This window comes from Gymnoscopelus braueri, assembly GCF_963280865.1.
Source record: "Gymnoscopelus braueri genome assembly, chromosome: 12".
NCBI classification, from domain to species: Eukaryota; Metazoa; Chordata; class Actinopteri; order Myctophiformes; family Myctophidae; genus Gymnoscopelus; species Gymnoscopelus braueri.
In genome coordinates this window covers 44,086,949-44,100,182 of record NC_137614.1, presented here as the reverse complement: position 1 = coordinate 44,100,182, position 13,234 = coordinate 44,086,949, and positions in this window count along the sequence as shown.

The following is a 13,234-nucleotide window of genomic DNA, read 5'->3' as shown; positions in this document are numbered from 1 at the left end:
ACAGCTCACTGTGCTTCTAGGAAGTGGATCACTGTTTTATCAGGTGCAAAAAATAAAACTACCGTATATATACTTTTGCTTTTAACGCTGAATACGTTACCATATGCCTAATTGCTGAGGGCAAAGGACACTCGCCCTAAGGATAATATGGCCCAACCTCAATGCTGCCAAGTCCCTCGGAAATGTCATATAAATTGCTCAACGTGAGTGTCGAAATCGGATTTAGATTGCAACCAGTGAGTGCAAACTGTTAACCCATAATTTGCGAAAACTGTGCAAACACTGATCTTAATCCTAATAATGTGCTGTCTAAATTGTATCGAAATAACTGTGACGTCACAAGACCAACATGTAGCTGGTCTAAAATGCAGTCACATTTATACTCTTCTCTCTGTGTGTACAATACGCCAGACCACACCTCATTTTAAGATTTGGTATCTAGACAACGTGGGCGCTGGGTGTCGAAATTACAACTGCGTCGGTTGGAAAATAGCAATGCTACAGTAGTTAAACTGAGCCATATATGTATTTTGTTGCAGGGGGCACGGTGGCACAGTCGGTAGTGCTGTCGCCTCACAGCTAGAAGGTCCTGGGTTCGATTCCTGCAGGGAACGCTGTGGGCGCTGGGGGTGTGTTCTCTCCTCCGCGTCATCAGTGCCCATACCCTAGGTGGGGTTGGCGAAAGGGCCTTTCTGTGTGGAGTTTGCATGTTCTCCCCGTGTCTCCTGGGGTAGGTACCCTCACAAAAACATGCAGTAATCCTGGTCACTATACTGCCTCCCCCTGGCCAGCCGGGGCGCCTGATGGAGGGGAAGGGAACTGGTTGGAATAACGTGTTCCTTTCACGCGCTACGTCCAACCAGGGAAACTCTCCCCTGTCAGGTGACAAGAAGGTCAGTTGGCTCTCATGCATGGAAGGAGGCATGAGCTCGGCCCTGGCCTCCCTAGGTTGGCAGAGGGAAGGTAGTGCCCAGGATTACATAGACAATTGGCACTGGGTGTAAAAAATAGGGTTACAAAATCGTGGGATAAAAATGTAAGTAAAAAAATATATATATGTATTTTGTAATTATTATTTCCCATGTCAGTCAAACTGCAATAAACAACCAAAAAAGGGAGGGTGAAAAAGTAAGAACAATAATAGGGTGAGCTTGTTTTTAAAGAGTCATGCTGACTCAGACCTCACAATTCCTGAAGGTAAGCTGCCCCAGTAAAGAGTTCAGACCCCCCTGGGTGTGCTGTACACTCTACGGCTAGAAGTCAGCAGGTGCCAGGAAGCTTCACTTGCCTTAAGGGCCGCTCTTAATGCATGAATAGGACTCTCAGTGCCTGATCAGCAGGATGATGACATTGACACTGAGATTTGCCATGCCCTGCTGGTGTAACACACACACACACACACACACACACACACACACACACACACACACACACACACACACACACACACACACACACACACACACACACACACACACACACACACACACACACACACACACACACACACACACACACACACACACACAGTTACAGTGCATGTCCAGATACTATCTTTAATTCCACTTCCGTCAAACAAGGTTGATGTGAGGGTCATTACACCTCCATTCATGACATTAATTACGTGCAGACAGAGAGGCTTTCAGCGCGGAAGGCGTGGGTGAAACAGTTGATCTGCTCTACATTGAGCTGCTGCATGTATTATGCTCCAGTATAATCACTTGTATTGTTGTTCTATATCCTCAAAGTAAAAGAACAACAAAACAGTCCATTTAGTGACTCTCCGGAGCAGCAACCATAGATTAACCTTGGGGAGCCCCTGTGCAGCGTGTGTGCAGTGTGCATATGTGCAGCGTGTGTGCATATGTGTGTGTGTGTGTGCGCGTGTGAGTGTGTTAAATGACTGTGAGACTTCGGGGGGAGATTGAAAGGCTCCAATTTGGCTCTGTGAAAGAATTTCACAACCAACAGCAACCATTGCTGCCCCCACCCCCCACCCTCCGTGTCTCTACCGCCCCATTTTCTCCAGAACACCTAGAGCCTCGACAACCAGAGCAGCGATAAACGCTAACGAAACATAAAGCTAATTCACTTTAAACCCCATTAAGCATTTTCCCCTGTCGCCAGTAACACATGACTACACTGCCGGCATTAGACAGGCCTCCCTGCATGTCAATAGGCAGCCATCTGCTCTGGCTGCCACAGCCCACAGAGAACCAGTGGAGAGTTTTATCCATGAGGGGCCTTGCGAGGGTGGAGCTGGACAGACAAGATAGTTCTCTGCCTACGGACAGGCTAAACGTGTCCCCACGGACCTCAGCGGCCAGCGCCTTAACCTCTTATTGAGAGAGTAATAGGTTTCTGCCCTTAGCTCTGATGTCAAAGTAACCTGCGGATGACCTCAATACTACAGTATGTAGCTCCCGGGAGAGAGTGCATCACTGCAGTCTCGCAATATGCTGCAGGCACGTCTGCGCCAAATATAGAGGCAACACAAATTAAGGATTTATTCTGTATGGTTTATGTAAATGGCTGAGGACAATCTGAAAGAAATCCACCATAAACACCATAAATTACACCTACAATCCAAACACTCATATTCACTTTTGGCTCTCTTTCTCACATTTATCCAGCTCCACACATTTACAGTATATCCCACATTTCAGTGGTATGTATACATACAGACAGACAGACAGACAGACAATTGTACGTACATACATACACACTATATAGACAGATTCGGATCCCAAGGCAAGATATACAGTACACATGAATATGCTTGTACTGTATGTACAAGCACCAAAACACACAATCATATTGCGCAGTGAGTGATTGCTGTACAACAGAAATAGTTCAGGTTGAAAAAGGGTTTCCATGCAATCAGTGGAGACGGAGGGGAGATTCAATTAAATGTTCTCTGAGTAAATGGCATAAACACAATATGCACACGACTCTCTGTGTGTAGATTCCATTATGTTGTCGCCAACCATGAATCACAATGAAAACAGCTTCATAGCAGCTTCGATTTGCCTGAAAAGTAGAGAAATAATTATTTTTCTAACCCCCGGGTATGTTTTAATTATGTACACACTTGCTTGGAATGATCTGCCCGCCGTCTAGGCATTTCATTTTAACATGAGATCTTAAAGCCTGCTTTTCAAATCCATTTTTTACGCATTTCAAAGTCAAGCTTGTCAATTATATATCCGGTTTCCTGCTAGCAATCAACATACAGTACAACGTTGTTTTAGATGGGAAAATGTCTGTGGTATATTCCCAGAACAATTACCACCAACCCTGCTAACAACAGATACAATTATCGCCAACTCTGGAGCCGTCCGGAGTCGCAGCCAAGTCCTTTCACAGTCAAGACGCTGTCACCACTGCCGACAGTTTGCCGGTTTCTGTCTGGAAAGAACGGGCGCTACAAAGCGGGGAGAGGATATGAGAAAAAGTACTTCAAACGCAGAGTGAAAAGTCCCCGGGGAAAATCAGTCACAAGACGGGGAGTGCTTGGGAACTAAAATAAGCAACGGACAGGGAGCGTAATTAGGCACTTTAGTGCTTTACATAATACAGTGTGGAGTCATAATTAAGGCCCTGTGGGAGCTAAAGGCTACCGTTGCTATTGTTGTCACTCAGGAGAAGCATTCACAACGAGGTTGGAAGAGGACAGATGAAGGGACAGGGAGGGATGGGAGAGAAACTACTGTAACAAAGCAGGCAGAGAGCATTAGCATTCACCAGTAAGCACCATCATTTTGTACCCATGGATGCTACTTATGTTGCTACTGTTCAAATGCCCTACACAACTTTCAACAGTAAAACTTCTGTGGGGCTTGTCACAACAAAATCAATATAAATGTGATCTAGTAGAATTGATAGAATACATGACAAGGACAAAGCAATAGTGTACCGTGAGAATTATTTTCTCTGTTTATGCTTTCTCTCGCTTTGCCATTCTCTGATGAGTGCACCGCTTGATGCTGACAAGGAGATTGATACAGGCTTTAATGAATGATGTTTTATTAATGGTTCCTTAATCAGATTACCTGCAGGCAGACATCCTTCACCCATCTCTCCTCTTGGAGGTTCAATAAAGAGGTGGGATAACACTATGTGTTATCTATATATGGAGAGACACTTGGCTGATCTGTGCTTCAACTTAAGCACCTACAGAAGTGCTTCTTCTGCTTACAGGAGGTAATGTGAGAAGGTCCAGTGGAGACAGATAAGTCACTTGGGAAAACTATACAGCTTTTACAAAGCCATACTATTTGTAGAGGGAGCTGACAATGAAGGATGATTATTAATCCAGTAGGAAAATGTGTTTCAGCTACACCCAGTTGATGGCTGCTAAGAGGCGCTTTTGGGCAGGTGGAGTTAAGCCACAGCAGTTCGCTATAAACACAACACGAGATATCTGTCTAAACACCAGAGCGCTCCATTTCCCCCCTCTCTCCCACACACACACACACACACACACACACAAGCCGCACGCACACTCTCAACGTGCAGTCAGTGGCTCATTCAAGCATTCTTTCCCAGTAGAAAAAACTTTGCGACTATTTAACTCTACTACGGGCGGGCGTGTGCATGAGATAACCACGGCCGCATCCCACCCGCGATATATATAAAATAAAAGACTTTTGTCACATGTGCTGCGGTTCCCTACTGACCGACGTGTGAAAATACAAGAATGCAGCAAGCAGCTAGTTGTGGGATCGGAATCGGATCGGAAATGGTATCGGGACATACCAAAGTAAACCCAAAATATCAGCCAGAGAGAGAATAAATAATGCTTAGTAATGCTTATCCTTACATGTTCAAAGTTATCATGAATAAAATGCAGCTGTAGTATTACTGCCCGAAGCTGATAAGCACAATATCTCCTCTGGCCAAGCTTAGATTGTTCGTCTCTCACATGGAAGAACCGTGTTCGAATCCCATGGGTAGAACATTAGATTTATGGACCGCAGCTTTAATGATTTTTTAGTGTTTTTAGGCACGACACGCAGCAGAGCAGAGCAGAGCGGCGTTAATGCCAAGCCCTTTGTTTTACTTATTTGCTTCCTTTTAATCTATGTTTCCTGTTTTTCTTATGATGAAAGGTGCTTTACAGATAGTGTTTTAATCATATTATTATTAGGTCATGTCTTGACAGGTCTCAAGGTTAAGTCCAAGTCTCTCCTTTCCCCTTGAGTGTCTCAGAGGCCTCTCCCCTCGCTCGTACCCCCAGTGATGTAAAGCCCCCATCACACAGGGGGCACCGTTGACTTATTTATCAAACTACCCCAGGCCTACTTTGCTTGCCCTCAAGGGAAATGGCACAGGCTGCCTCATCAGCATCAGGTTCTAATGGACTGGTCCACACAGAAGGATATGGGGGGTGAAGTCACGTGGGGCCGCAAACATGACAGCCAAGATAATGCTGATTATCTTGCCAGGGCCTTAAATAATCCTGGGAACAACGCAGGGCAGTCACTCATCAACATTAAACTCCTTACTTGCCACCCAAGCTCTGGAGGAAAGTGAACGTAGGAGGATTATAAAATATGAGAGGCCACCATGCACTGCACTGGTTTCCAGTTGGTGGGCAGGGCGGCAGGAGAGTGCCCATCAGATGTGTGAACTTTTTAATTGTGATTTATGAAGCCCCTGTGTTTGAGGTGTCATGATTTATGACCAGGCCCACTGACAGCAATTACTCCCCCTAACACTAATACTCCACAAAACTCTCCTTTGATAGATCTGGTTATTAATGCAAGTACACAGGTACACAGGTACTCAGCCACACAGGGCACCCTGGAAAGGTCAGATTTATCACGGTGACATTTTACTTGTGTTATGCACCCACATTCTCCACGTGGCACGGTCGAGGGAGGGAGCAGTCCTCGTTTCCTGTCCCACTGTGTATCCTAAACATTGAGGTTGATGTGTTAATGGAGTGAGTGCAGCCTTGCGAAGCAAAGCCCTCAGTGTTTCTTTATGATCTTCTGAACTCGCCAGAGCTTCACTTAACCTTGTGAACAGACTGCTAATGCAACGCGAAAGGGGCTGCATGCTAAACTCCACCCAAGACTCACTGGTTATTTTAAGTATAGTAAAGTTTGTGTCTGAAGTATGGAATGGTTCATCCCCTACTGGCACATAAGTGTTATTAGTTAACAGTAATACGTTTTTTGTAATGGTTCAATGAACTCATCATCCTCTCCATCCTATTAGGGTGCCATTCCCTATTCCCGTACACACCAATACCCTAAGAAATGCAGTGTTTGTTCAGGAAATGTCACGAGGGAATAGAGGAAAATCAGCAGGGAGTATATTGAAATCAATTGGAGGAACACTGTCAAACCTCAATAAGGAAACTCAGCGTTTTTCAACTTTCCAAAAATGTCTTTCCTGTCCACAGATCAAGTTGAGATGGCTGCATAGCCCACAGGGAGCTCTCTCTCTCTCTGTGTGTGTGTGTGTGTGTGTGTGTGTGTGTGTGTGTGTGTGTGTGTGTGTGTGTGTGTGTGTGTGTGTGTGTGTGTGTGTGTGTGTGTGTGTGTGTGTGTGTGTGTGTGTGTGTGTGTGTGTGTGTGTGTGTGTGTGTGTGTGTGTGTGTGTGTGTGTGTGTGGGGGTGTGTGTGTGTGTGTGTGTGTGTGTGTGTGTAGACGTGAAGATTCTCCGGGGAGACTGATCATTCATATTCTCCCAGCATTAGACACACACACGGAAATGGAAAGAAATGCAAGCAAAGCACTTACAACCGTGTCACATGTGCAGGGTAGACAGACTAAAACAAAGAGGATGTACAGTAGTGAGAACTGTGGCCACACGGCAATTGTCATTCTTCAGCGTAAGCATTTATGCAGTTATGGTGGAGAAACAGTGATTGCGGGGGTGAGGGCAGGGCAGAGGTGGAGAGATGGAACGTGCGGCAGTGGAGACGGGGACACAGAGTGACAGGTGAGAGCCAAAAGCATGCAATAAAGTTGAAGGGGGGATGAATTGTAAAGCTCAGAGGCTGAGCCATGGAGCAACTTCACACATTCAGTGCCTCCCCTGCACAGTCACTATAGTCCAGGGCTCTCTGCCTTCAAAAGAAAAGCCGGAGGAATCCCTCCACAACTCCGACACTACATTGATTGTTTAGCAGGTCAACAGGTAGTGCTCAAGAGGTTAGAAATATTATGATTTGTATTATCTACATGGAAAAACAAGTGCACATGGTTGGACAAGAGTAGGATTTTGTGCAGTTTTCTTTTAACATTTTTTTAATGTTAATTTACCCTGGGAAATGAACATCTCTTTTCACAGGCGACACCGTGGTGGCGTGAGCGTGAGGTGATTGCATATTTGCTGTGGCAAGCACACAGATGCATAGTTTGTCACTGCAATGCTGCATTCCGTATTCTGATTCAGTCGTTCTATTCAGTGTATATATTTTTCAATCCCAGGCTGAAATTGTCTGCTAGTGTGCAGTGTGTTAGTACCACGCTGACACTGGCAGTTTAATCTTTTAAAATTAAAATACAACTATAGACAGCAGACTTGTCACTACGGCCTCTTGTTGACACTGGCTACCTGTTAAATACAGAATTGAGTTTAAGATTGTATTCGTTTTTAAAGCACTACGACTACGTGGTTCGGCAACACATTATATCTCTGATCTCATCTGCCTGTAGTATTCTTAAAGTAAACTAAATGTATAAGAACAATTTGAATGTAAATAAATCAAGCCATATGCATACGAAAATACTCCTGAATAATAGACTGGTTCCTTGGATACACTACATTAATCCATTAAGACCAGGAACGCATCTGTGTAGTTTCAGATTTCTTTGGGTATTCAAAAATAGCAGATTTACAAGCTCATAGCGCTTAGTGCTATGAGCTTGTAGATCTGCTATTATTTTTTTTATCGTGAAAGTTTGTGCAAATCTTTGAATAAATATATATTTTTGAAGTGAAAATGTTTAACTCCAATATTTGCTTCAGGGGGGTCCCTGGAACAAAATACATATCATTTTGGGGGTCCTTGACATGAAAAAAAACTGAGAACCACTGATATTATAGCAACATAAGTTTTTTCAAAAAACTGTTAGGATTTAGAAGACATTTGTAGAATCCCCAGAAGCAAAGATTTGAGTTAAACATTTTCGCTTTAAATAAAATAATATATATATTCCAAGATTAGCAAAAATGTTAGTGCGACATAGTGCGGCACAGAGTGCGATAATTGTTCTTTCAAGGCTTCTGTTAATTATAATTTAGTGGCAAAAGATATTCTTGAACATTATGGCCACCAAAGAGCTCTAAAATTCACCAGCTTTCCAAACCATGAATTAAGTCATTTTGTGATAAATGCAACAGCAGAGAGGGGTGTGAGTTCAAATCTCACTGTGAATAACAAATGATTTTGAAAATGTAAGTAACTTTGTTTTTCAATATTCATTTGTGAATATCCATAGTCCAGCTGGCTCACAATCACACAGGATGCTGAGAAAACAGTTTTTCAATGCAATGTGTCTTTAAATACACTTGGGCACTCACAACATCACAATAAATTATAGCAGTATATATAAGCATAACATTATATTTTTTGATTAAGTAATTTCTTTCAGGAGACATCAATTGTTTGTGTCTCAAATAAATGACTGGGTAACTGGTTAGAGAGCCCAACTCAGTCAGCTGATGCATGCCTGGATATTAAAGTTTCAGAGCCCTGTGAGTTAATGTTTAATGTTTAATCCTGGAAGGGGAGAGCAATATGTTCCTTGTCACCCTTCGGCTCTTTGGCAGCCAAGGCGCACAGTGCTGCTTGAGTCGGGGCTTGTTTATTGGGGGGCGTGTTACAACAACATTATTGAGGGGTGGTCTTCTACAATGAGTTTTGTGTCCTGGAAACAGGCTTGTTTCCTGGGGGTTCCAGATCATGAGGGGATGTAACAGACAGCTGTTGGGTGCATTCTTGGAAGCTGAACTGCAGGATACTTGATATAAAAGGTACGAAAACCAAATGTCTCTTCAGAGCAATGCCCAATGCAGTTAAGTGCATCTAGGGAATTATGGTCTGTGAGTTAAGGGATGCTGTGCGCTGGTAGGCTCAGTGAGGATGATGGAGGCTGACATTCACGCACAAAGATAAATGGTTAGAGAATGACAGAGATTGATGTCAATCGTGTGGATTAGTGACATCTGATAGATGTGGACAGAACAATGCCCGGGATTTTTCTTTTAGAAGTTAACTCATTCACTGCCAGACTTATTTCTGGCGGTGTTTGCCCAGTGCCAGTGATTTTAGTTTTTTATACCTTTTCAACTGGCCGCAGAAAATGTATTTCCATTATTATCGCTCATCCGGCCGTTTGTAAACACACCCGGTATCAGTGTGTGTCGCCCAGAGAAAAATCATTCCAACCGCGACAGCCCCTTGGTTTGTAGCAGCACGTTGAAAATAGCATGTCTCGCGAAATGTAGGGCAAAACTAGAAAAGGTGCTCCTCGGAGCACTGCCAGACCCCTAGTGGTTGAAATCTGAATGGCCGGACTTCGCATGACGTGTGTGCAGAGGAAAAGAGGGACAGACCGACCGACCGACCGACCGACAAAGCCTCATGTAGGCCGACCCCCTGGGTCTGGCAAAAAGTCAACTCAAGATACAGCTGTTTTCAAGAAAGATCAGGAGGTGGAACGGAGGCGGAAATCTTCGGATGACGTTATTTCCGGATCCTTGTGAGGAGAAAATTATCACTCGGGTGATAGAGAACAGCGCAATCTTTTATAAAATCACAAAAAAATAAAACTTTTTTAGGGAGAAAAACTTTGGGAAAAAACAAGTCAAACACGTCAATGGCACTGAATGAGTCAAACAGTCTCACGGTCACTACAGATTCAAGTACATGTGTTTCTCACTTAGATTCACTGTTTGTTTCCAAATATGATGCTTTGTAGTACGGTCCCGTTAATGAACCTTCCAGCAATATTTTTAAAAGATGCATCATTATCAGTCCTCATGAGGGGTTTCTAATCAAATTATGTTTCCTTCACAAATCACTGCGACGCCCAGGTTGCGTTTCTGCTTTCCCGTTATAAATATGAGCGGCATTGTGACAGCCTGAGTAATTTACATTTATGCAACTTGTGAATATGTGTCATTATCACTATTGCACATAAAAAATGTCAACAACGTCCTGAATGTGCAGATATAAGTGCGGTTTGTAAGATGATGCCACTACAGGGAGCCAACCTCAGCCTCAGGTACAGTACCTTGTTGAAAAAAGCAATCGCAATCGATGTGTGTGGCTACTGGCTCTGCATGTGTGTGTTGTTACGAATACCAGATGAATTTGAGCCAGTTTGCGGCTTTGTGGCTGAACCTCCCAACCTCTCACACCAGTGGCAGCGCTATGGGACATAATGTCACCAAGAAATAATTTGGTGGGTGGAGGGGGTGTCCGCCCACCCATCACTTTTGCGTGCCCACCCGAAATGTCACTCCTGGTGCTGCTACGGTCTCACACACCTCTGTGCGGTCTCTGTACAAGGCTCCCTACCTGCTCCAGCCTCCTCTTGAGCTGGTGCTGACATTTCATGTGTGCCACCCCCCCGCCTAAATCTCCCCCTCTGTTCAACTAGAGTGCTCTTTGTATGAAGGACATCCCTCCGAGTTCCTAGTATGGTTCTTATTTGTGGCATATCGCTCTTTTGTTTCCTGTTCGTTCCTATTTTTCTCTGCTTCATTTTGTTCTCTCTGCAGCCAATGTTAGCTTTACAAACAAAATGGGTGGTGTGTGTGTGTGTATGCGTGTGTGCGTGCGTGCGTGCGTGTGGGTGGGTGGGTGTGTGTGTGTGTGTGTGTGTGTGTGTGTGTGTGTGTGTGTGTGTGTGTGTGTGTGTGTGTGTGTGTGTGTGTGTGTGTGTGTGTGTGTGTGTGTGTGTGTGTGTGTGTGTGTGTGTGTGTGTGTGTTTGTTTGTTTTGGGGGGAACTGTCTGAAATGATGATATTTTTTTTTCTACTGAAGTGCAAGCAAGCATTTGATGAGTTCCTGTCCTTTATTCCGAAGCCATTTTTCAGCCTCACATTTCTGTCATCTGCTCTTCATGATACCAGTTTGGAACACAAGTCACTGCAAGAGATCAAGTTATATTCATAAGCTTCCAGTAAGATTGGACCTTAAAGGAACATTTAGCGCCACACAAAGCCTCATTCCGTCTGATAGACGACGATTTAGACGGGGAACATTCCTGTTAAAATCTGTGCTTTGCAAGTGATATTGAGCGCCTTAAGAGGATTATATCAATGATGCTCCATTTTCTATCTGTATGGTAAACCATTTAACATTAAGGCTACTCAGCTAAATATAGTGGTAAAAGACCATTCACTATAGCCATTTTGTCCTGCTTCCCGGGATAAAAGGCGAGGATAAAATCAGAGATAGAATGTGTTCTTTCCCTGTGTGAAGAATGGGCATGGAGATGAGATTTACTGACATGGCTGTCAGATTACTGGCTCCAGCTGTGGAGAGGGAGAGGGTAATGGATCCACGTTGTTTTGTCTCTGAGCTTGCCTCGGCACTGTGCTGCGCTGGGTTTTGTCAGGCTCTGAACATGGTTTGATTCCTCCTCTGCTCACTGAACAGCGTTGCCCCTCCACATACACCTCATTTGGTCCTCATACTCCCCCTCATCCTCCTCTCTGAGCTCAATTAATCTGGGGCGTCTAAATGACCCTGAGTAAAGTCACCACAGATGACTGAAATTACTCTTCACACACTGCTCTTGCAATTAATGGAAAACCCTAGCAACTTCATCCCTCTCTCCGGTTCCTCTTTCAGCGTCTCCCTCTTTGTCCTTCTGTGCCTGCTTGCCCACTCCCCCCCACCCGCAACAAATCCTGAGAGAAGGTAGAGAAATTAATGAAGTGTTTTATTGTTTCCCAGCTTCAGACGGTCCACAGTTAATAATACAGTCGATATTAAAATTCCCTCGAATGGTAAGTTCAATTTATTTCTCTGTTTAGTAGCTGGTTGTTCTCCATGTGTTATGTCTCCCTATTTATACGGCGGAATAAAAATGCAGGCCAGATATGGAGATGTCTGTGAAGCACTGATTTTGTCGATGTAATAATGGTGCATATGAGTTATGCGTCTAGGGAGCACAGAATGACGGTGCCTATTACCTACACTCCCTACCATCTGTACCACATCTCACCCTGTCCTGGCCTCTCTCTCTCTCTCTCTCTCTCTCTCTCGCTCTCTCTCTGAATGCATGAGAAAGAGTTCTGTTGGAGATAGTGTTTCTTGTTATACTTTTGTTTTGATACAGTATCAGCTCAGTATAAGACAATGCAAATACTGTAATGGGTGTTACCACAGAGTTTGACCATATCTTCAATTAACCATAAGTTTAGGAAGTGATTATTAATTAATTATAGATTCTGATAAATATATTAGCTTTTTGGATGTCCAGGTACTTTGTTGTGAGACATTCATTATTAAAAAATAATAAGACAAATGGCAGCTCACTGCTCATGTTGTGTAATATCTGTAAGAAAAGATATGGCTGAAAGGTTTTAGAGAGCTCTTTCATGTCTTATTGATTAAAAAGACATGACAGGTTTGTTAGGCCATCAGGGAAGAGCAAAAGCAGCTATTTTAGAAGCTAATTTAATTGTCACGTATGTCAAGAATGTATATTTCAAGTGTCCTCTTTGAAACCCACACTAAGAAAAAGTTAAGATGTGCAATGTTTACTCCATTCACAAAGATGGTTTAATTATCAATCTGAGTCACAACAACATATGCTGAATATACATTTTGAACAAACAGCATATGATAAATATATTTTTAGATTGATACAAACGCACAGAAAGAAAGTTTTTTTGTGTGATGAAGTTTATAAGCAGATGGAGGTAAAGTTGAGAACTTATACTGAGCACTGTTTCCCAAACAGAGTGAAAATCTGTCAGACCTGTTTTTATGGGTCGCGATCTTCCATTTTGTACAATTTGAGATGAAATAGAGCTTAAGAGATTAATTCATAATGTATTTCTGTAATAAAAAAAAAAAAAAATGGATCCCAGGGAGACCCAATTTCTCATTTGGGCTCTTGAGCTGAAAACGTTTGGGAACCCCTGTTCTGGTGTATAACAACACTACAACCAAAACTTTGATTAGCATGTGATCCTTGTCTTCAAAGTACACGTCATGATCCCAGCCCCATTCCCTTTAACCAAAGCTTTGCT